The sequence below is a fragment of the Salvelinus fontinalis genome, chromosome 18, assembly GCF_029448725.1.
Source record: "Salvelinus fontinalis isolate EN_2023a chromosome 18, ASM2944872v1, whole genome shotgun sequence".
In the NCBI taxonomy this organism is placed as follows: domain Eukaryota; kingdom Metazoa; phylum Chordata; class Actinopteri; order Salmoniformes; family Salmonidae; genus Salvelinus; species Salvelinus fontinalis.
In genome coordinates, this window is record NC_074682.1 from 39,388,479 (window position 1) to 39,413,010 (window position 24,532).

Sequence of the window (24,532 nt, forward strand, 5' to 3'; positions counted from 1 at the left end):
TAGGTTTATATCAATGAGAAGGCAAGGGGCTGAGGATAGTAGGTTGATATCAGTGAGAAGGCATGGGGCTGAGGAGAGTAGGTTGATATCAGGGAGAAGGCATGGGGCTGAGGAGAGTAGGTTTATATCAATGAGAAGGCATGGTGCTGAGGAGAGTAGGTTTATATCAATGAAAAGGCATGGGGCTGAGGAGAGTAGGTTGATATCAGTGAGAAGGCATGGGGCTGAGGAGAGTAGGTTGATATCAGTGAGAAGGCATGGGGCTGAAGGAGAGTAGGTTGATATCAGTGAGAAGGCATGGGGCTGAAGGAGAGTAGGTTGATATCAGTGAGAAGGCATGGGGCTGAGGGGAGTAGGTTGATATCAGTGAGAAGGTATGGGGCTGAGGAGAGTAGGTTTATATCAGTGAGAAGGTATGGGGCTGAGGAGAGTAGGTTGATATCAGCGAGAAGGCATGGGGCTGAGGAGAGTAGGTTGATATCAGTGAGAAGGCATGGGGCTGAGGAGAGTAGGTTGATATCAGTGAGAAGGTATGAGGCTGAGGAGAGTAGGTTTATATCAATGAGAAGGCAAGGGGCTGAGGATAGTAGGTTGATATCAGTGAGAAGGCATGGGGCTGAGGAGAGTAGGTTGATATCAGGGAGAAGGCATGGGGCTGAGGAGAGTAGGTTTATATCAATGAGAAGGCATGGGGCTGAGGAGAGTAGGTTTATATCAATGAGAAGGCATGGGGCTGAGGAGAGTAGGTTTATATCAATGAGAAGGCATGGGGCTGAGGAGAGTAGGTTGATATCAGTGAGAAGGCATGGGGCTGAGGAGAGTAGGTTTATATCAGTGAGAAGTTATGGGGCTGAGGAGAGTAGGTTTATATCAGTGAGAAGGTATGGAGCTGAGGAGAGTAGGTTGATATCAGTGAGAAGGTATGGGGCTGAGGAGAGTAGGTCGATATCAATGAGAAATCATGGGGCTGAGGAGAGTAGGTTGATATCAGTGAGAAGGTATGGGGCTGGGGAGAGTATGTTGATATCAGTGAGAAGGCATGGGGCTGAGGAGAGTAGGTTTATATCAGTGAGAAGGCATGGGGCTGAGGAGAGTAGGTTTATATCAGTGAGAAGGCATGGGGCTGAAGGAGAGTAGGTTTATATCAGTGAGAAGGCATGGGGCTGAAGGAGAGTAGGTTGATATCAGTGAGAAGGCATGGGGCTGAGGAGAGTAGGTTGATATCAGTGAGAAGGTATGAGGCTGAGGAGAGTAGGTTTATATCAATGAGAAGGCAAGGGGCTGAGGATAGTAGGTTGATATCAGTGAGAAGGCATGGGGCTGAGGAGAGTAGGTTGATATCAGGGAGAAGGCATGGGGCTGAGGAGAGTAGGTTTATATCAATGAGAAGGCATGGGGCTGAGGAGAGTAGGTTTATATCAATGAGAAGGCATGGGGCTGAGGAGAGTAGGTTTATATCAATGAGAAGGCATGGGGCTGAGGAGAGTAGGTTGATATCAGTGAGAAGGCATGGGGCTGAGGAGAGTAGGTTTATATCAGTGAGAAGGCATGGGGCTGAAGGAGAGTAGGTTTATATCAGTGAGAAGGCATGGGGCTGAAGGAGAGTAGGTTGATATCAGTGAGAAGGTATGGGGCTGAGGAGAGTAGGTTTATATCAGTGAGAAGGCATGGGGCTGAGGAGAGTAGGTTTATATCAGTGAGAAGGCATGGGGCTGAGGAGAGTAGGTTGATATCAGTGAGAAGGCATGGGGCTGAGGAGAGTAGGTTGATATCAGTGAGAAGGTATGAGGCTGAGGAGAGTAGGTTTATATCAATGAGAAGGCAAGGGGCTGAGGATAGTAGGTTGATATCAGTGAGAAGGCATGGGGCTGAGGAGAGTAGGTTGATATCAGGGAGAAGGCATGGGGCTGAGGAGAGTAGGTTTATATCAATGAGAAGGCATGGGGCTGAGGAGAGTAGGTTTATATCAATGAGAAGGCATGGGGCTGAGGAGAGTAGGTTTATATCAATGAGAAGGCATGGGGCTGAGGAGAGTAGGTTGATATCAGTGAGAAGGCATGGGGCTGAGGAGAGTAGGTTTATATCAGTGAGAAGGTATGGGGCTGAGGAGAGTAGGTTTATATCAGTGAGAAGGTATGGAGCTGAGGGGAGTAGGTTGATATCAGTGAGAAGGCATGGGGCTGAGGAGAGTAGGTTGATATCAGTGAGAAGGTATGAGGCTGAGGAGAGTAGGTTTATATCAATGAGAAGGCAAGGGGCTGAGGATAGTAGGTTGATATCAGTGAGAAGGCATGGGGCTGAGGAGAGTAGGTTGATATCAGGGAGAAGGCATGGGGCTGAGGAGAGTAGGTTTATATCAATGAGAAGGCATGGGGCTGAGGAGAGTAGGTTTATATCAATGAGAAGGCATGGGGCTGAGGAGAGTAGGTTTATATCAGTGAGAAGGCATGGGGCTGAGGAGAGTAGGTTTATATCAGTGAGAAGGCATGGGGCTGAGGAGAGTAGGTTTATATCAGTGAGAAGGTATGGGGCTGAGGAGAGTAGGTTTATATAATTGAGAAGGCATGGGGCTGAGGAGAGTAGGTTGATATCAGTGAGAAGGAATGGGGCTGAGGAGAGTAGGTTGATATCAGTGAGAAGGTATGAGGCTGAGGAGAGTAGGTTTATATCAATGAGAAGGCAAGGGGCTGAGGATAGTAGGTTGATATCAGTGAGAAGGCATGGGGCTGAGGAGAGTAGGTTGATATCAGGGAGAAGGCATGGGGCTGAGGAGAGTAGGTTTATATCAATGAGAAGGCATGGGGCTGAGGAGAGTAGGTTTATATCAATGAGAAGGCATGGGGCTGAGGAGAGTAGGTTTATATCAATGAGAAGGCATGGGGCTGAGGAGAGTAGGTTGATATCAGTGAGAAGGCATGGGGCTGAGGAGAGTAGGTTTATATCAGTGAGAAGGCATGGGGCTGAAGGAGAGTAGGTTGATATCAGTGAGAAGGCATGGGGCTGAAGGAGAGTAGGTTGATATCAGTGAGAAGGCATGGGGCTGAGGGGAGTAGGTTGATATCAGTGAGAAGGTATGGGGCTGAGGAGAGTAGGTTTATATCAGTGAGAAGGTATGGGGCTGAGGAGAGTAGGTTGATATCAGTGAGAAGGCATGGGGCTGAGGAGAGTAGGTTGATATCAGTGAGAAGGCATGGGGCTGAGGAGAGTAGGTTGATATCAGTGAGAAGGTATGAGGCTGAGGAGAGTAGGTTTATATCAATGAGAAGGCAAGGGGCTGAGGATAGTAGGTTGATATCAGTGAGAAGGCATGGGGCTGAGGAGAGTAGGTTGATATCAGGGAGAAGGCATGGGGCTGAGGAGAGTAGGTTTATATCAATGAGAAGGCATGGGGCTGAGGAGAGTAGGTTTATATCAATGAGAAGGCATGGGGCTGAGGAGAGTAGGTTTATATCAATGAGAAGGCATGGGGCTGAGGAGAGTAGGTTGATATCAGTGAGAAGGCATGGGGCTGAGGAGAGTAGGTTTATATCAGTGAGAAGTTATGGGGCTGAGGAGAGTAGGTTTATATCAGTGAGAAGGTATGGAGCTGAGGGGAGTAGGTTGATATCAGTGAGAAGGCATGGGGCTGAGGAGAGTAGGTTGATATCAGTGAGAAGGCATGGGGCTGAGGAGAGTAGGTTGATATCAGTGAGAAGGTATGAGGCTGAGGAGAGTAGGTTTATATCAATGAGAAGGCAAGGGGCTGAGGATAGTAGGTTGATATCAGTGAGAAGGCATGGGATTGAGGAGAGTAGGTTGATATCAGGGAGAAGGCATGGGGCTGAGGAGAGTAGGTTTATATCAATGAGAAGGCATGGGGCTGAGGAGAGTAGGTTTATATCAATGAGAAGGCATGGGGCTGAGGAGAGTAGGTTTATATCAGTGAGAAGGCATGGGGCTGAGGAGAGTAGGTTGATATAAGTGAGAAGGCATGGGGCTGAGGAGAGTAGGTTTATATCAGTGAGAAGGTATGGGGCTGAGGAGAGTAGGTTTATATAATTGAGAAGGCATGGGGCTGAGGAGAGTAGGTTGATATCAGTGAGAAGGTATGAGGCTGAGGAGAGTAGGTTGATATCAGGGAGAAGGCATGGGGCTGAGGAGAGTAGGTTTATATCAATGAGAAGGCATGGGGCTGAGGAGAGTAGGTTTATATCAATGAGAAGGCATGGTGCTGAGGAGAGTAGGTTTATATCAATGAAAAGGCATGGGGCTGAGGAGAGTAGGTTGATATCAGTGAGAAGGCATGGGGCTGAGGAGAGTAGGTTGATATCAGTGAGAAGGCATGGGGCTGAAGGAGAGTAGGTTGATATCAGTGAAAAGGCATGGAGCTGAAGGAGAGTAGGTTGATATCAGTGAGAAGGCATGGGGCTGAGGGGAGTAGGTTGATATCAGTGAGAAGGTATGGGGCTGAGGAGAGTAGGTTTATATCAGTGAGAAGGTATGGGGCTGAGGAGAGTAGGTTGATATCAGCGAGAAGGCATGGGGCTGAGGAGAGTAGGTTGATATCAGTGAGAAGGCATGGGGCTGAGGAGAGTAGGTTGATATCAGTGAGAAGGTATGAGGCTGAGGAGAGTAGGTTGATATCAGTGAGAAGGCATGGGGCTGAGGAGAGTAGGTTTATATCAGTGAGAAGTTATGGGGCTGAGGAGAGTAGGTTTATATCAGTGAGAAGGTATGGAGCTGAGGAGAGTAGGTTGATATCAGTGAGAAGGTATGGGGCTGAGGAGAGTAGGTCGATATCAATGAGAAATCATGGGGCTGAGGAGAGTAGGTTGATATCAGTGAGAAGGTATGGGGCTGGGGAGAGTATGTTGATATCAGTGAGAAGGCATGGGGCTGAGGAGAGTAGGTTTATATCAGTGAGAAGGCATGGGGCTGAGGAGAGTAGGTTTATATCAGTGAGAAGGCATGGGGCTGAAGGAGAGTAGGTTTATATCAGTGAGAAGGCATGGGGCTGAAGGAGAGTAGGTTGATATCAGTGAGAAGGCATGGGGCTGAGGAGAGTAGGTTGATATCAGTGAGAAGGTATGAGGCTGAGGAGAGTAGGTTTATATCAATGAGAAGGCAAGGGGCTGAGGATAGTAGGTTGATATCAGTGAGAAGGCATGGGGCTGAGGAGAGTAGGTTGATATCAGGGAGAAGGCATGGGGCTGAGGAGAGTAGGTTTATATCAATGAGAAGGCATGGGGCTGAGGAGAGTAGGTTTATATCAATGAGAAGGCATGGGGCTGAGGAGAGTAGGTTTATATCAATGAGAAGGCATGGGGCTGAGGAGAGTAGGTTGATATCAGTGAGAAGGCATGGGGCTGAGGAGAGTAGGTTTATATCAGTGAGAAGGCATGGGGCTGAAGGAGAGTAGGTTTATATCAGTGAGAAGGCATGGGGCTGAAGGAGAGTAGGTTGATATCAGTGAGAAGGTATGGGGCTGAGGAGAGTAGGTTTATATCAGTGAGAAGGCATGGGGCTGAGGAGAGTAGGTTTATATCAGTGAGAAGGCATGGGGCTGAGGAGAGTAGGTTGATATCAGTGAGAAGGCATGGGGCTGAGGAGAGTAGGTTGATATCAGTGAGAAGGTATGAGGCTGAGGAGAGTAGGTTTATATCAATGAGAAGGCAAGGGGCTGAGGATAGTAGGTTGATATCAGTGAGAAGGCATGGGGCTGAGGAGAGTAGGTTGATATCAGGGAGAAGGCATGGGGCTGAGGAGAGTAGGTTTATATCAATGAGAAGGCATGGGGCTGAGGAGAGTAGGTTTATATCAATGAGAAGGCATGGGGCTGAGGAGAGTAGGTTTATATCAATGAGAAGGCATGGGGCTGAGGAGAGTAGGTTGATATCAGTGAGAAGGCATGGGGCTGAGGAGAGTAGGTTTATATCAGTGAGAAGGCATGGGGCTGAGGAGAGTAGGTTTATATCAGTGAGAAGGTATGGAGCTGAGGGGAGTAGGTTAAATTCAGTGAGAAGGCATGGGGCTGAGGAGAGTAGGTTGATATCAGTGAGAAGGTATGAGGCTGAGGAGAGTAGGTTTATATCAATGAGAAGGCAAGGGGCTGAGGATAGTAGGTTGATATCAGTGAGAAGGCATGGGGCTGAGGAGAGTAGGTTGATATCAGGGAGAAGGCATGGGGCTGAGGAGAGTAGGTTTATATCAATGAGAAGGCATGGGGCTGAGGAGAGTAGGTTTATATCAATGAGAAGGCATGGGGCTGAGGAGAGTAGGTTTATATCAGTGAGAAGGCATGGGGCTGAGGAGAGTAGGTTGATATCAGTGAGAAGGCATGGGGCTGAGGAGAGTAGGTTTATATCAGTGAGAAGGTATGGGGCTGAGGAGAGTAGGTTTATATAATTGAGAAGGCATGGGGCTGAGGAGAGTAGGTTGATATCAGTGAGAAGGAATGGGGCTGAGGAGAGTAGGTTGATATCAGTGAGAAGGTATGAGGCTGAGGAGAGTAGGTTTATATCAATGAGAAGGCAAGGGGCTGAGGATAGTAGGTTGATATCAGTGAGAAGGCATGGGGCTGAGGAGAGTAGGTTGATATCAGGGAGAAGGCATGGGGCTGAGGAGAGTAGGTTTATATCAATGAGAAGGCATGGGGCTGAGGAGAGTAGGTTTATATCAATGAGAAGGCATGGGGCTGAGGAGAGTAGGTTTATATCAATGAGAAGGCATGGGGCTGAGGAGAGTAGGTTGATATCAGTGAGAAGGCATGGGGCTGAGGAGAGTAGGTTTATATCAGTGAGAAGGCATGGGGCTGAAGGAGAGTAGGTTGATATCAGTGAGAAGGCATTGGGCTGAAGGAGAGTAGGTTGATATCAGTGAGAAGGCATGGGGCTGAAGGAGAGTAGGTTGATATCAGTGAGAAGGCATGGGGCTGAAGGAGAGTAGGTTTATATCAGTGAGAAGGCATGGGGCTGAAGGAGAGTAGGTTGATATCAGTGAGAAGGCATGGGGCTGAAGGAGAGTAGGTTGATATCAGTGAGAAGGTATGGGGCTGAGGAGAGTAGGTTTATATCAGTGAGAAGGTATGGGGCTGAGGAGAGTAGGTTGATATCAGTGAGAAGGCATGGGGCTGAGGAGAGTAGGTTGATATCAGTGAGAAGGCATGGGGCTGAGGAGAGTAGGTTGATATCAGTGAGAAGGTATGAGGCTGAGGAGAGTAGGTTTATATCAATGAGAAGGCATGGGGCTGAGGAGAGTATGTTGATATCAGTGAGAAGGCATGGGGCTGAGGAGAGTAGGTTGATATCAGTGAGAAGGTATGAGGCTGAGGAGAGTAGGTTTATATCAATGAGAAGGCATGGGGCTGAGGATAGTAGGTTGATATCAGTGAGAAGGCATGGGGCTGAGGAGAGTAGGTTGATATCAGGGAGAAGGCATGGGGCTGAGGAGAGTAGGTTTATATCAATGAGAAGGCATGGGGCTGAGGAGAGTAGGTTTATATCAATGAGAAGGCATGGGGCTGAGGAGAGTAGGTTTATATCAATGAGAAGGCATGGGGCTGAGGAGAGTAGGTTGATATCAGTGAGAAGGCATGGGGCTGAGGAGAGGAGGTTTATATCAGTGAGAAGTTATGGGGCTGAGGAGAGTAGGTTTATATCAGTGAGAAGGTATGGAGCTGAGGGGAGTAGGTTGATATCAGTGAGAAGGTATGGGGCTGAGGAGAGTAGGTCGATATCAATGAGAAATCATGGGGCTGAGGAGAGTAGGTTGATATCAGTGAGAAGGTATGGGGCTGGGGAGAGTATGTTGATATCAGTGAGAAGGCATGGGGCTGAGGAGAGTAGGTTGATATCAGTGAGAAGGCATGGGGCTGAGGAGAGTAGGTTTATATCAGTGAGAAGGCATGGGGCTGAAGGAGAGTAGGTTTATATCAGTGAGAAGGCATGGGGCTGAAGGAGAGTAGGTTGATATCAGTGAGAAGGCATGGCGCTGAGGAGAGTAGGTTGATATCAGTGAGAAGGTATGAGGCTGAGGAGAGTAGGTTTATATCAATGAGAAGGCAAGGGGCTGAGGATAGTAGGTTGATATCAGTGAGAAGGCATGGGGCTGAGGAGAGTAGGTTGATATCAGGGAGAAGGCATGGGGCTGAGGAGAGTAGGTTTATATCAATGAGAAGGCATGGGGCTGAGGAGAGTAGGTTTATATCAATGAGAAGGCATGGGGCTGAGGAGAGTAGGTTTATATCAATGAGAAGGCATGGGGCTGAGGAGAGTAGGTTGATATCAGTGAGAAGGCATGGGGCTGAGGAGAGTAGGTTTATATCAGTGAGAAGGCATGGGGCTGAAGGAGAGTAGGTTTATATCAGTGAGAAGGCATGGGGCTGAGGAGAGTAGGTTGATATCAGTGAGAAGGCATGGGGCTGAGGAGAGTAGGTTGATATCAGTGAGAAGGTATGGGGCTGAAGGAGAGTAGGTTGATATCAGTGAGAAGGTATGGGGCTGAGGAGAGTAGGTTTATATCAGTGAGAAGGTATGGGGCTGAGGAGAGTAAGTTTATATCAGTGAGAAGGCATGGGGCTGAGGAGAGTAGGTTGATATCAGTGAGAAGGCATGGGGCTGAAGGAGAGTAGGTTGATATCAGTGAGAAGGCATGGGGCTGAAGGAGAGTAGGTTGATATCAGTGAGAAGGCATGGGGCTGAGGGGAGTAGGTTGATATCAGTGAGAAGGTATGGGGCTGAGGAGAGTAGGTTTATATCAGTGAGAAGGTATGGGGCTGAGGAGAGTAGGTTGATATCAGTGAGAAGGCATGGGGCTGAGGAGAGTAGGTTGATATCAGTGAGAAGGCATGGGGCTGAGGAGAGTAGGTTGATATCAGTGAGAAGGTATGAGGCTGAGGAGAGTAGGTTTATATCAATGAGAAGGCATGGGGCTGAGGAGAGTAGGTTTATATCAATGAGAAGGCATGGGGCTGAGGAGAGTAGGTTTATATCAATGAGAAGGCATGGGGCTGAGGAGAGTAGGTTTATATCAATGAGAAGGCATGGGGCTGAGGAGAGTAGGTTGATATCAGTGAGAAGGCATGGGGCTGAGGAGAGTAGGTTTATATCAGTGAGAAGTTATGGGGCTGAGGAGAGTAGGTTTATATCAGTGAGAAGGTATGGAGCTGAGGGGAGTAGGTTGATATCAGTGAGAAGGTATGGGGCTGAGGAGAGTAGGTCGATATCAATGAGAAATCATGGGGCTGAGGAGAGTAGGTTGATATCAGTGAGAAGGTATGGGGCTGGGGAGAGTATGTTGATATCAGTGAGAAGGCATGGGGCTGAGGAGAGTAGGTTGATATCAGTGAGAAGGCATGGGGCTGAGGAGAGTAGGTTTATATCAGTGAGAAGGCATGGGGCTGAAGGAGAGTAGGTTTATATCAGTGAGAAGGCATGGGGCTGAAGGAGAGTAGGTTGATATCAGTGAGAAGGCATGGCGCTGAGGAGAGTAGGTTGATATCAGTGAGAAGGTATGAGGCTGAGGAGAGTAGGTTTATATCAGTGAGAAGGCATGGGGCTGAAGGAGAGTAGGTTGATATCAGTGAGAAGGCATGGCGCTGAGGAGAGTAGGTTGATATCAGTGAGAAGGTATGAGGCTGAGGAGAGTAGGTTTATATCAATGAGAAGGCAAGGGGCTGAGGATAGTAGGTTGATATCAGTGAGAAGGCATGGGGCTGAGGAGAGTAGGTTGATATCAGGGAGAAGGCATGGGGCTGAGGAGAGTAGGTTTATATCAATGAGAAGGCATGGGGCTGAGGAGAGTAGGTTTATATCAATGAGAAGGCATGGGGCTGAGGAGAGTAGGTTTATATCAATGAGAAGGCATGGGGCTGAGGAGAGTAGGTTGATATCAGTGAGAAGGCATGGGGCTGAGGAGAGTAGGTTTATATCAGTGAGAAGGCATGGGGCTGAAGGAGAGTAGGTTTATATCAGTGAGAAGGCATGGGGCTGAAGGAGAGTAGGTTGATATCAGTGAGAAGGTATGGGGCTGAGGAGAGTAGGTTTATATCAGTGAGAAGGTATGGGGCTGAGGAGAGTAAGTTTATATCAGTGAGAAGGCATGGGGCTGAGGAGAGTAGGTTGATATCAGTGAGAAGGCATGGGGCTGAGGAGAGTAGGTTGATATCAGTGAGAAGGTATGAGGCTGAGGAGAGTAGGTTTATATCAATGAGAAGGCAAGGGGCTGAGGATAGTAGGTTGATATCAGTGAGAAGGCATGGGGCTGAGGAGAGTAGGTTGATATCAGGGAGAAGGCATGGGGCTGAGGAGAGTAGGTTGATATCAGTGAGAAGGCATGGGGCTTAGGAGAGTAGGTTGATATCAGTGAGAAGGTATGGGGCTGAGGAGAGTAGGTTTATATCAGTGAGAAGGTATGGGGCTGAGGAGAGTAGGTTTATATCAATGAGAAGTTATGGGGCTGAATGGGACAGTCTGAGGTTGAGGAGGATGTTTACTGCAGTCAGACAGATGCTCCAGGTCTATATAAGGATACGGCTCTTGTCTTGAGCAGCCTTAGTGTTGTGAGTGAATATAAACAAACTCAATTTACTACTAGTCCTCCCTAGAGATGGAGATGTTTACAGTGGCCTGTCCAAACAATAGCATGGGAGGTGGAAACGAAGAGGAAGCTACAGTATTTTCTATTTACATCAAATATCATGTTTGGTTACATATGCTGCTTCTTGTAACCACACCATACCATACATGTTATGACATGCATCTTAACCTGTTGGGGATGGGGGCGCTGTTTAGACTATTTATGCTAATGTGGCAAATTTTTTAAACGGCTTCCCACAAAATCCTTGATCGTACAATATGCATATTATTATTATTATTGGATAGAAAACAGTCTATAGTTTCTATAGGAGTTGAAATTTTGTCTCTAAGTGGAACAGAGCCCATTCTACAGCAATTTCCCTGACATGGAGTCAGATTTGAGAAATGTTGGCCACTCTTCTGAAGTCATTTAAAAGGGCACTGTCGTTGCTATGACTATACGGACACTTCTTACGTCTTCCCCTGGATGCCTTTACGTGATGACGATTCCAACGGGGTCGATTGCGCGTTCACAGGCCCTACAAATCAAAAAACCCTGAAGCTAGTCATTCTTTGGGAGCTGCGTCATGAGCCTAGAGGACCCCGGCGCGCACCTGTTCCAAGCGTTAGTTTAGCCTGTTATATTTCTCCGGTCATCTTTTCACTCGTTATAGGAGTTAAAAACATCATAAGGTAGTTAATTTAAAGCGTTTTATAGCAATTTATATCCGTTTAGTGCGATTTTGGGACATTTATTTTTGCAACGATGTGAAAAGTTGGGCACGCTTTTCAGTTCATCCCGAACGCAGTTGACATTTCCACATGGCAAGAGGACAGCTTTCCACCAAAAGACGATTTCTCCCAAGAAAGGATCCTTTGCCCAAGATACTGATGGAAGAACAGCTCAAGGTAGGACATTTTTATTATGATAAATCGTGTTTCTGTCGAAACATTTTAGTGGCTTAGGACGCCATGTTTTTTGACGTAGCTTCGCTTGGCGCAAACTGTATTGAAAAGTAAGGATAAATTAAAAAATGTAATAACGCAATTGTATTAAGAATTAAATTGTCTATCAATCCCTGTCCACCCTATATTTTTTAGTCACGTTTATGAGTATTTATGTATAAGAGTAGATCACTGTCTAAGTGGCGCAAGGACATTTTCTGACCAGCCTGTCTACATTTCACATTGTCTAACCATGATTTTGGTGGCTAAATATAAACATTTTCGATCAAACTGTATATGCATGTTGTAATGTGATGTTACAGGAGTGTCATCGGAAGAATTCTGAGAAGGTTAGTGAAAAAATTAATATCTTTTGGCGATGTTGACTTTTATCGCTCACTTTGGCTAGAATCAATGCTGGGCTGCTAATTGCTATGTGCTAAGCTAATATAACGATTTATTGTGTTTTCGCTGTAAGACACTTAGAAAATCTGAAATATTGTCTGTATTCACAGGATCTGTGTCTTTCGATTCGTGTATGCTGTGTATTTTTACGAAATGTTTGATGATTAGTAGTTAGGTAAACACGTTGCTCATTGTAATTATTCTAGTCCATTTGTGATGGTGGGTGCAATTGTAAACTATGCCATCTACCTGAAATATGCACTTTTTTCTAACAAAACCTATCCCATACCATAAATATGTTATCAGACTGTCATCTAATGAGTTTTTTTGTTGGTTAGGGGCTATAAATATCTTAGTTTAGCCGAATTGGTGATGGCTACTGGTGTTGGTGGACAAATAAAAGATGGTGGATTATGCTAATGTGTTTTTAGGTAATAGATGTACATCTTTACATATTGTGTCTTCCCTGTAAAACATTTTAAAAATCGGACATGTTGACTGGATTCACAAGATCTGTGTCTTTCATTAGCTGTATTGGACTTTAATGTGTGAAAGTTAAATATTTAAAAAAAATATTTTTTTTGAATTTCGCGGCACTGGTTTTTCAGTGGGGGGGGGGGGGGGGGGGTGCCGCTAGCGCCACGCTGATCCTAGACAGGTTAACATCAGTTAATAATGTGTGTAAAATATTGCCAAACTGGCAGCAAGTAGGCTAGCGGTTAGAGCGGCGAGCCAGAAACTGGAGGGTTGCCAGTTCGAATCCCGGGTCGGATGGGAGAAATCTGTCGAAGTGAGTTAGCAACTGGAGGGTTGTTGGTATAAAATCCTAGCTGCCATTGCCTGCCTCTGTGCCCTTGAGCAAGGTATTTAACCCCCCCACAACAACTGCCCAGCCCGCTGCTCCAACCTCTCTGTAACGGTCGTCCTCCTCCTCTTCAAATGAAGAGGAGGAGTAGGGATTGGACCAAAGCGCAGTGTGATATTTTGACATAAAAGTTTATTAAAGTAAGGACGAAAACCGAAAACACTTCAACAAACTACAAAATAACAAAACGACGTAGACAGACCTGAACATGGAACTTACATAAATACACAAAGAACTCACGAACAGGAACAGACTACATCAAACGAACGAACAAACCGAAACAGTCCCGTGTGGTGCAACATACACAGACACAGAAGACAACCACCCACAACAAACAATGTGAAACAACCTACCTATATATGGTTCTCAATCAGAGGAAAACGTAAACCACCTGCCTCTGATTGAGAGCCATACAAGGTCAATTAACACTGACACTTAACATAGATACACAAAACATAGAATGCCCACCTCAACTCACGTCCTGACCAACTAAACACATACAAAAATAACAGAAAACAGGTCAGGAACGTGACAGAACCCCCCCCCCCCCTCAAGGTGCGAACTCCGGACGCACCACCAAAAGTCTAGGGCAGGGCCTGGGTGGGCATCTGTCCACGGTGGCGGCTCAGGCTCTGGGCGTGGTCCCCATCCCACCATAATCACTCCCTGCTTCCGTATCCCCCTCTCAATGACCACCCTCCAAATAAACACACCTAAATTAAGGGGCATCACCGGGATAAGGAGCAGCACCGGGATAAGGGGCATCACCGGACTGAGGGACGGCAGCTCCGGACTGAGGGACGGCAGCTCCGGACTGAGGGACGGCAGCTCCGGACTGAGGGACGGCAGCTCCGGACTGAGGGACGGCAGCTCCGGACTGAGGGACGGCGGATCCTGGCTGGCTGGCTCTGGCGGATCCTGGCTGGCTGGCTCTGGCGGATCCTGGCTGGCTGGCTCTGGCGGATCCTGGCTGGCTGGCTCTGGCGGATCCTGGCTGGCTGGCTCTGGCGGATCCTGGCTGGATGACGGCTCTGGCGGATCCTGACTGGTGGTCATGGCTGGATGACGGCTCTGGCTGGTCATGGCTGGATGACAGCTCTGGCTGGTCATGGCTGGATGACGGCTCTGGCTGGTCATGGCTGGATGACGGCTGTGGCTGGTCATGGCTGGATGACGGCTCTGGCTGGTCATGGCTGGATGACGGCTCTGGCTGGTCATGGCTCGCGGAAGGCTCTGGCTGATCCTGTCTGGCGGAAGGCTCTGGCTGATCCTGTCTGGCGGAAGGCTCTGGCTGATCCTGTCTGGCGGAAGGCTCAAGCGGTTCCTGTCTGGCGGAAGGCTCTAGCGGCTCCTGTCTGGCGGATGGCTTTGCAGGCTCAGTACAGACGGGCGGCTTTGAAGGCTCAGTACAGACGGGCAGTTCATGCGGCGCTTGGCAGAAGGGCAGTTCAGACGGCGTTGGGCAGAGGGGCAGTTCAGGCGCCGTTGGGCAGACGGGCAGTTCAGGCGCCGCTGGGCAGACGGCAGATTCTGGCCGGCTGAGACGCACTGTAGGCCTGGTGCGTGGTACCGGAACTGGAGGTACCGGGCTAAAGACACGCACCTTCAGGCTAGTGCGGGGAGCAGCAACAGGGCACACTGGACTCTCAAGGCGTACTATAGGCCTGGTGCGTGGGACCGGCACTGGTGGTACCGGGCTGAGGGCACGCACATCAGGGCGAGTACGGGGAGAAGGAACCGTGCGTACAGGGCTCTGGAGACGCACAGGAGGCTTGATGCGTGGTGCCGGAACTGGAGGCACTGGGCTGGAGACACGCACCACAGGGAGAGTGCGTGGAGGAGGAACAGGGCTCTGGAGACGCACTGGAAGCCTGGTGCGTGGTGGAGGCACTGGTGGTACTGGGCTGGAGCGGGGAGGTGGCGCCGGAAATACCGGACCGTGCAGGCGTACTGGCTCCCTTGAGCACTGAGCCTGCCCAACCTTACCTGGTTGTATGCTCCCCGTCGCCCGACCAGTGCGGGGAGGTGGAATAACCCGCACCGGGCTATGTAGCGAACCGGGGACACCATGCGTAAGGCTGGTGCCATGTAATCCGGCCCGAGGAGACGTACTGGTGGCCAAATATGTAGGGCCGGCTTCATGACATCCGGCTCAATACTCAATCTAGCCCTGCCAGTGCGGGGAGGTGGAATAACCCGCACCGGGCTATGCACACGTACAGGAGACACCATGCGCTCTACTGCGTAACACGGTGTCTGCCCGTACTCTCGCTCTCCACGGTAAGTACAGGGAGTGGGCGCAGGTCTCCTACCTGACTTCGCCACTCTCCCTTTTAGCCCCCCCCCCCCCCCCCCCCCCAAGAAATTTTTGGGGTTTACTCACAGGCTTCCTACCGCGTCGTCGTGCTGCCTCCATTCGCCGGTATCCCTCCTCGCACTGCGCCAGAGAATCCCAGGCGGGCTCCGGCACTCGCCCTGGGTCGATCGCCCACCTGTTGATCTCCTCCCACGTAGTGTAGCCCAGATCCTTCTCCTGCTTCCGAGCTAGCTCCTCGAAACGCCGCCTCTCTGCTTTCGCTGCCTCCAGCTCAGCTTTGGGGCGGCGATATTCTCCTGGTTGAGCCCAGGGTCCCTTTCCGTCCAATATTTCCTCCCAAGTCCACGAGTCCTGGTTCTTTGGCCGCTGCTGCTGGTTCCTCTCACGCTGCTTGATCCATGGTTGGTGGGTGGTTCTGTAACGGTCGTCCTCCTCCTCTTCAGATGAAGAGGAGGAGTAGGGATTGGACCAAAGCGCAGTGTGATATTTTGACATAACGAAGTTTATTAAAGTAAGGACGAAAACCGAAAAAACTTCAACAAACTACAAAATAACAAAACGACGTAGACAGACCTGAACATGGAACTTACATAAATACACAAAGAACTCACGAACAGGAACAGACTACATCAAACGAACGAACAAACCGAAACAGTCCCGTGTGGTGCAACATACACAGACACAGAAGACAACCACCCACAACAAACAATGTGAAACAACCTACCTATATATGGTTCTCAATCAGAGGAAAACGTAAACCACCTGCCTCTGATTGAGAGCCATACAAGGTCAATTAACACTGACACTTAACATAGATACACAAAACATAGAATGCCCACCCCAACTCACATCCTGACCAACTAAACACATACAAAAATAACAGAAAACAGGTCAGGAACGTGACACTCTCCAACATGTATGTGTGTCTTTCGGAGGGGTTGGGATAAAGAGGAAGTCAGATTTCAGTTGGACCTTGTGTACAATTGACCAATAAAATGATCTTTATCTTAATGAATCTTAATCTAAACCAAACCAATACAAATATAGCTACAGCAATCAAAACATCTATAAAATGCAGTAAGAATCTATGGACTAACCTTCTGGAAGTGTTCCAAATATGCACTATTAAACAATGGTGAAATACTTCCTCATTAGAGACATAGCACTTGGCTATGGTGAAAATGGAATATTCTGGAAGCTATTCAAACTGTTTTCTAAGGACTTATTCCATTCAGTACCCGGTCTCTTCTTATGTTACACCACCGGACCTGCTGTTCTTTCCCCTCTCTTTCCCATCAATTCATGCACAATGAGCCTTTTGCCCTACAAAATTAGCTTTAAATTAAGGTTGTATTTTGAGTGGAACATCCCTTTAATTGTGTAGCCCAATTGATTTAACTGTGGTGAACACCGGAATCTTATTTGACCAAAGTGCCTGAGTGGAACACAGCTGGACCTCACCAAATGGCTCCAAATCCTCTTCCCCGAACTCCTACCCATCTCTCATTACCTTTGCTCCATGTGGCCCTCACACCTGATGGTGTATCTGCAGCATTAGGAGACAGCTAATCACATTCACACTGCAGGCTGTCTGTAGGCCAGCAGCCATCCAATCAGGATAATTGGCAACAGATTGCAAGCTAGCTAGAGGGGCAAGTCAGAGAACTGGTCTACCCCTCCTCACCTCTCTCACCTACCACTACTGCATGTCTCCTGAACAACACCCAGAGTGGACCTCCTGACATACACCTTGACATAACCCATTAGTAACACATACAGCAAGACATACAGCATTTATGTCTGTATTGAATAAATCAATAGAATGCTGTACATGCTGTCTCCACTGTCATGGAGATGGAGTGTCAATAAACACAAAGAGGCAAAAGCTGAAGACTGCCGTTGCTTTTCATCGAAGATAACCACACACATTGTGTGTTGTACAACAGTACTACAGCAGAGCAGCCGTATCAATCCAGTGTTAACTCTGACCCAACTTGTCTCTGTGTGTGAGCTCCACTATTATGTTTATGTTGGTGAGGGTCTGGAGCCTCCTGTAGCCCACTGTTGGCTACCTGCAGTGAGCAAATACCAGCGAGATGGGCTGAGGGGCTAATGGGGGGGGGGGATGGGGAGGGGAGGAGGTGGGATCAGTTGTTTGGGACATAAGGAGGGAGATGGCTGCCCTGTGATGCAAGCCAGGGGGTTGTGAGTACCCTCTGTCAACGCTAGGCTAGGAACAAACTGATACCCTACTGACTGTATGTAGAGAAAAAATACACACGCCTTAATGGGAATGTAGTCTTATAATCGCCACCCAGCACAGCCAGAACTGGCCACCCCTCAAAGTCTGGTTCCTCTCCAGGTGTCTTCCTACTGTAGGTTCCTGCCTTTACAGAGAGTTTTTATTTATTTATTTATTTATTTATTTATTATCCCATTTTCTCCCCAATTTTCGTGGTATCCAATCGCTAGTAATTACTACCTTGTCTCATTGCTACAACTCCCGTACGGGCTCGGGAGAGACGAAGGTCGAAAGCCATGCGTCCTCCGAAGCACAACCCAACCAGCCGTACTGCTTCTTAACACAGCGTGCCTCCAACCCGGAAGCCAGCCGCACCAATGTGTCGGAGGAAACACCGTGTACCTGGCCCCCTTGGCTGGCGCGCACTGCGCCCGGCCCGCCACAGGAGTCGCTGGAGCGCGATGAGACAAGGATATCCCTACCGGCCAAACCCTCCCTACCCCGGACGACGCTATGCCAATTGTGCGTCGCCCCACGGACCTCCCGGTCGCGGCCGGCTGCGACAGAGCCTGGGCACGAACCCAGAGACTCTGGTGTTACAGAGAGTTTTTACTAAGCACCATGCTTCTACATCTGCATTGCTTGCTGTTTGGAGTTTTAAGCTTTTTTTTTGTACAGCACTTTGTGACTTCTGCTGATGTAAAAAAGGCTTTATAATAAATGTGATTGATTGATTAACCCCTCTTTGAATGGAAGCCTCAAAATAGGCCCCAGAAAGTACAGCAAAAATAACAACAACATATAATTGAAATGCATGAATTGCATTAATGCTCTCTATGCATGTGGTCCAACGGGAATGTGATAATATTACTGTTATTACATATTTTGAAATATTAATATTATTATTATAATACACTACTAACCATTTTCAGCTGGCTGATTCAGTGTGTGTGTGTGTGTTAATACATCTACAGTTTGTTTCTGCTAGCGTAGCCGATGGGGATATGTGAAACTCATTTCTCAGCCTGCAGTGTCGCTTTTTGCATGGTTGAAGGAGGCCTTTTTCAATAGCGCAATAGGTTGGAACGCTTCATGAGGGAGGTCACGTTTGTGGAGAGGACTGGGGCTCACAGTTAACACACTCTCCCTGGCCCACCTAACCCCCTCTCCCTCTGTACACATTACTATAGATGGAAAATTAGAGAGATGGGAAAGAAAGAGAAATAAATACAGCTGGAAATATTGTGTGATTGAGTTTTATTCTGTCTTTCCATTCAGTTATATAACTTCATCATACTGTCTCAGGACAATAAGCAGTACCTCTGAAACAACCTAGGTAAGACATTCAAACTTAGTATTGTGGTTGTGTGGTGAGCAAGAGGATGTGAAGTGTGATTATTTTAATGCCCATAGAGTCAATACACATAGTTTCACACACTACGCCACCCTGCAACTGGAGAGCATACAAATTGATGACTGTTACAGTAAGTTGTTGCCATTGCAGTACTGTATTGTCATTACTTTCTTTCCAACTGTATAATGTAATATTCTATAATGTGCCTACTCATTTAGAGATTCACACATATCACACAAAATTTGTACAAAGCAAAACTTGCATTGAGAATTTCCACTCATAAATCTCAATGACTTGCTGTTCAGCTCTTAAATGTGACATTTGTCCCTTGTAGCATCAGATCAGTGATAAGTGCTCATGTCTCTAACTCACACACAGACCACAGCTCTTGGCAGCACTACCAGATGGAGGTCAGTTGAGACTGGGCTGTGGTGGTGAGAGGACTGAGATGTACAGTCCATATTCCCTCTCCAGTGCTTTATCACTGGGCCCAATTAATAACAGCCTCCTCTTTGAACTCTGAACAAAGCATCTGTTTTGCCTCAGTAGATGTCTTCAGGTTCAAATATAGGCAAGAGCTAGAGGGATAAAATGATACAGAGCACACATTCTTTCCCAGCAGCGAGCTGCAGCATACACCCTTGCAGCCCCAGCCAAATTGCAGTGTGTCATTCTGGCATGGCAGCAAACAACCCTGTGGAGAGAATATGATGGGAGGGTGAACCCTCTCCCGCTAACCCCAGTTTAGAGATCCCAGGATGCATGTTATTAAGAGGCCTGTGAACACCAATTCTATCTCTCACAGCCAGAGAGAAAGAGAGCTGGGAAAAGTCACCGCACCCTCCCTGAAGACATACTGTAGGTCTCTCCTGAGGTCCCTTATGTCCTAGAGATTGGAGACCACACACACAGGCACACGCGCACACACACACACGCCTGCACGCACGTGCACACACACACACTTGGAATAATAGAGGTGTACTGTACTGTAGCAATTGGAGGGTGGAGAGAATCATGGTGTAGTTGATCTATGATTACACTTATGTTAAGTTATGTGGTAATGAAAAACTAGGACTCAACTTGTGGGATGTTTTAAGAGAGTTAGTTTGCCCTACTGCAGCCTCTTGGTTTGAGACTGTGGATTATAATACACCCACATCTGCCTCTGTTTTCAAACACCCAGCTCACCTGCCTGGTTGCTAGGAGACCCATGGGTCATTAAGAAGACCTACCCAGGTAGGTTGAGGCCTGGGCCACCGGCAGACAGGACAAAGGCTTTGAAGAGGGACAAAGTAATGCACAGCGGTGCAGAAGAATCAACTCAAAGGAGAGAAAAGGTTATAAATGAGAGGAGGATTAGTCATGGAGAAATACAACACCTAGGGAAGGGGAAAATCATCCTGCATTAACCACACCACAAACCTAGATTAGCTGGGACAAGTTGCTCACACAGGCTGCCGACAAATAAGTATTATTTTTCAATGGAAAAATTTGGGTTATGGGTACTCCATGCTTCTCATACTAAAAGTAAACAAAACGTTGCACAATAGCACATAAATCAGAGGGTTGTGTTTATATTTATGAGCTCTCATGCTGGTGTGCTTTGCTCATGCTTTTTGGAGAATCTCAATGAGCTGCCAGCTGCTTAGCATGTATACATTGAGCACCCTCAATGAAAAAATCATCCTATTCAAGCAATAACTGTAAAACACAAAGGAGGTCTCAAGACATGAAATATGTATTTTAAATTGACCCCTGACTCTACAGTATATGTTTTGTGTCCACGTGCAATGTGTCCATGTGCTTTCCACCATGCATCAGAGTTGTGTGTGACTTGGAATTATTTGCTCCTCCCTTAGGATCAAGCAGATGCACTATGTTCTGTTTGCTTTGTTCATTTATTAGTGGAAGAATTGAGGTGAGGTAAACATATGAACAGTCTGGTCCTCTGGGAGCCTGTTCCTGCCTCAGTGTGAGGGGTCCTCCTCCTGACACACTTCCCTTGACCCTTAGGGTTATCACCATGGTAATCCTGACTATGGCCCCCGTAAGGAATGGCCCAGTGGCTACTGGGTAATATACCTGGCCTTGTCCTGTGTCTGGCTGAAATGACCCTTCTGCTGGGGTGTAGTTGGAAAATGAGCTGCCAGGCTGTGGTGTATTAATTAAAAAGTCTTTCAAATCAAATCAAATCAAAGTTGATTTGTCACATGCGCTGAACATAACACATTACAGTGAAATGCTTACTTACAGGATCTAACCAACAGTGCAATTTAAGTAAACAAATAGGTATTAGGTGAACAATAGATAAGTTAAGAAATTAAAAACAACTGTAAATAGACAGTGAAAAATAACAGTAGCGAGGCTATATACAGTAGCGAGGCTATAACAGTAGAAAGGCTATATACAGACACTGGTTAGTCGGGCTAATTGCGGTGGTATGTACATGTAGGTATGGTTAAAGTGACTACGCATATATGATGAACTGAGTAGCAGTAGCGTAAAAGAGGGGTTGGTGGGTGGTGGGTGGTGGGACACAATGCAGATAGTCCGGGTAGCCAATGTGCGGGGGCACCTGTTAGTCGGGCTAATTGAGGTAGTATGTACATGAATGTATAGTTAAAGTGACTACGCATATATGATAAACAGAGAGTAGCTTTGGTGTGGTAGCAGACACTGTGTGTTCTGTCTGTATGCCACACAATGGGATTAGATTAGTTCACCTCATCTGCTGTGCTAGCTAGTCAACGTTAGCATGCCCGATATAGCCCCCAGACCTTTAGCTGGTAATTGCTGGTGGTAACTGCCAGCCCTCATAAAGTCAATAATGATTCAATGAGATCTTAGTGTTCCTCATTTAATACCTGTGCTCAATAAAATACAGTTAAAATCCATGTGCCTCACACACAAACAATGTGACGTCAATAAAACAAAAACAAACATAGCAAAAGCAAAAACAAACAACGCAATAAAAAGGCCTTCCGTGTTGTGCTTTAAAATGGGTTACTTTTCTTCCAGAGGTAAATACAATTTGGAGGGAACACTTATACAACATTTCAGGGAAATACTGCACCCCTCTGACATGTGAGTGAGTGCTCCATTGACAATTCCTATGTAACTGGCCATTCCCTGTTCCCTATGTGATGCCCTATGCCTTATAAAATGATCCGTTCAGCATCCACCAGACACCCTAGCAGCAGCATGGTCCACCACATTCACTATTTATTAGACTGATCTGTCAGCACGTGTGGTGCAAGTCAGCCAGAGCTCTGTGAGTGTGCGTGTGGTGGGCACTGCAGGAAGGCTGTGTTTGGTTTGACACCAGGGTCAGTCAGGTTTCTCCTGACAGTTTAATATACCCAATAGATGAGTGGGTATTTGCACTCCAGAGCTCAGATATTAGCTCCCTCTGGCTGAAGGGGCTGAAGGTTTAAAAGTGCTTTGTGATGGTGTGTCATCTACACTATTTATGATGGGGCTGCGGCTGGTCCATCTGCACAGGGCTTTGCTTGGACCCCCGCCACACTGCTGAGGTTTGGGTGTCTCCTCCCTGGCTCTATCCACCCGTCCCTGCCCCTGCATGTTAACATTTGGAAACCCAACATGCGTTTACCAGTGAAACGTGATCAGAACACAGGGAAGCAATGGCTGTAGATCTGTGATGAGAGGGAGAGAGAAAAAACAGTCATAAATAAGTGAAATAATGAAGGAAAGTACACCCCCTTCCTCCCATCAGATGAGGCAGATGAGTTTCAAAGCAGGAGATGCTGAGAGTGGTTTCAGCTGAGCCTGGGATCACAGTCAACTGTCAGCGAAAAATCTGTTTCCAATAGGAGTTTTTCCTGTGAGGGCAGGAAATGTCCCTCCTTGCTGTGGGGAGTCAACAAAGCGGGCCTGTGAGGGGCGACCTTGGAGCTACTGCTCCCCTGTGCTCCCATCGGCCCCGGAGCCCGCCGCACCATGGGACATTCCACTAGGCCACAAAGGAGGGTTCAGATTCAGATAGGTTGGCCCTGGGAATGTTAGAGACTGCTGTGTGTGAGCAACCCCTCTGCATGTATGAACGCAGAAAACACTAGGGCCATCTAGGCCTAAAATAGATACAGTGAAACGTCTAAGCTACTACTACTATATCCATACTCACAAGTCTGCATTATTAATTGAGATATTTAGAGAATTACATTAGACCTATATTTGTACTGTGTAATATTGCCCCAAAGCACATCCACTTTGAGGAAGGAACAAAGGCATTGTATTTCTGTATTTGAGAACAAAAGAGGATTCAAATGTCATTTGAGGAAACGTCACCCCCAAGTCTACTCAAATCCCCCTCCTCTATCCATTCAGGCCCCTGCAGAAGAGCATCCAGAATCATATTCCTGATTTAAAAAACACTTGGGAAACACCCAATGGGATGTGTCCCTCTTACCCACCACATACCTAAACAGACTTCACGGCTCTGGGCTGAGGGTCCATGCTATCTAGATCCTTGAGACTTCCCTACCCCAATGGAGTTGACATTTAAAATTGTTAAGGTAAATATTAGGGTTCGGTAAGAGTTGTGGTTAAGGTTATGGTTATGGTTAAGGTTAAGGTTAAGGTTAGAGTAGGGGTTAAGGTTAGGGTTAGATTTTACGGTAGGGACATCCCAAGGACCCAGGATAGCACTGACCTTGGAGTGAGACGAGCTGAGAGGAGCCAATGTGACAGGAATCAAAGAGGATTGTTGTACAACTTAGATCACTCAGTTTTAATATACAGTGCATTTGGAAAGTATTCAGACCCCTATAAATCAAATCAAATCAAATGTATTTATATAGCCCTTCTTACATCAGCTGATATCTCAAAGTGCTGTACAGAAACCCAGCCTAAAACCCCAAACAGCAAGCAATGCAGGTGTAGAAGCACGGTGGCTAGGAAAAACTCCCTAGAAAGGCCAAAACCTAGGAAGAAACCTAGAGAGGAACCAGGCTATGAGGGGTGGCCAGTCCTCTTCTGGCTGTGCCAGGTGGAGATTATAACATTTACATTTACATTTACATTACATTTTAGTCATTTAGCAGACGCTCTTATCCAGAGCGACTTACAGTAGAGTGCATACATTTTATTACATTTTTTACATACTGAGACAAGGATATCCCTACCGGCCAATCCCTCCCTAACCACTAACCCGGACGACGCTATGCCAATTGTGCGTCGTCCCACGGACCTCCCGGTTGCGGCCGGCTGCGACAGAGCCTGGGTGTGAACCCAGAGACTCTGGTGGCGCAGCTAGCACTGCGATGCAGTGCCCTAGACCACTGCTCCACCCGGGAGACCGAACATGGCCAACAGAACATGGCCAAGATGTTCAAATGTTCATAAATGACCAGCATGGTCAAATAATAATAATCACAGTAGTTGTCGAGGGTGCAGCAAGTCAGCACCTCAGGAGTAAATGTCAGTTGGCTTTTCATAGCCGATCATTGAGAGTATCTCTACCGCTCCTGCTGTCTCTAGAGAATTGAAAACAGCAGGTCTGGGACAGGTAGCACGTCCGGTGAACTTTTTCAAAATGTTGTGACTTTACAGCCTTATTCTAAAATTGATTAAATTATATTTGTCCTCATCAATCTACACACAATACCCCATGATGACAAAGCAAAGACAGGTTTTTTGATTTTTTTTCAAATTTATAAAAAAATTAAAACAGAAATACCTTATCTACATAAGTATTCAGACCCTTTGCTATGAGATGTTTCTACAACTTGAATGTACAAGGTCCCACAGATGACAGTGCATGTCAAAGCAAAAACCAAGCCATGAGGTCGAAGGAATTGTCCGTAGAGCTCCGAGATAAGGATTGTGTTGA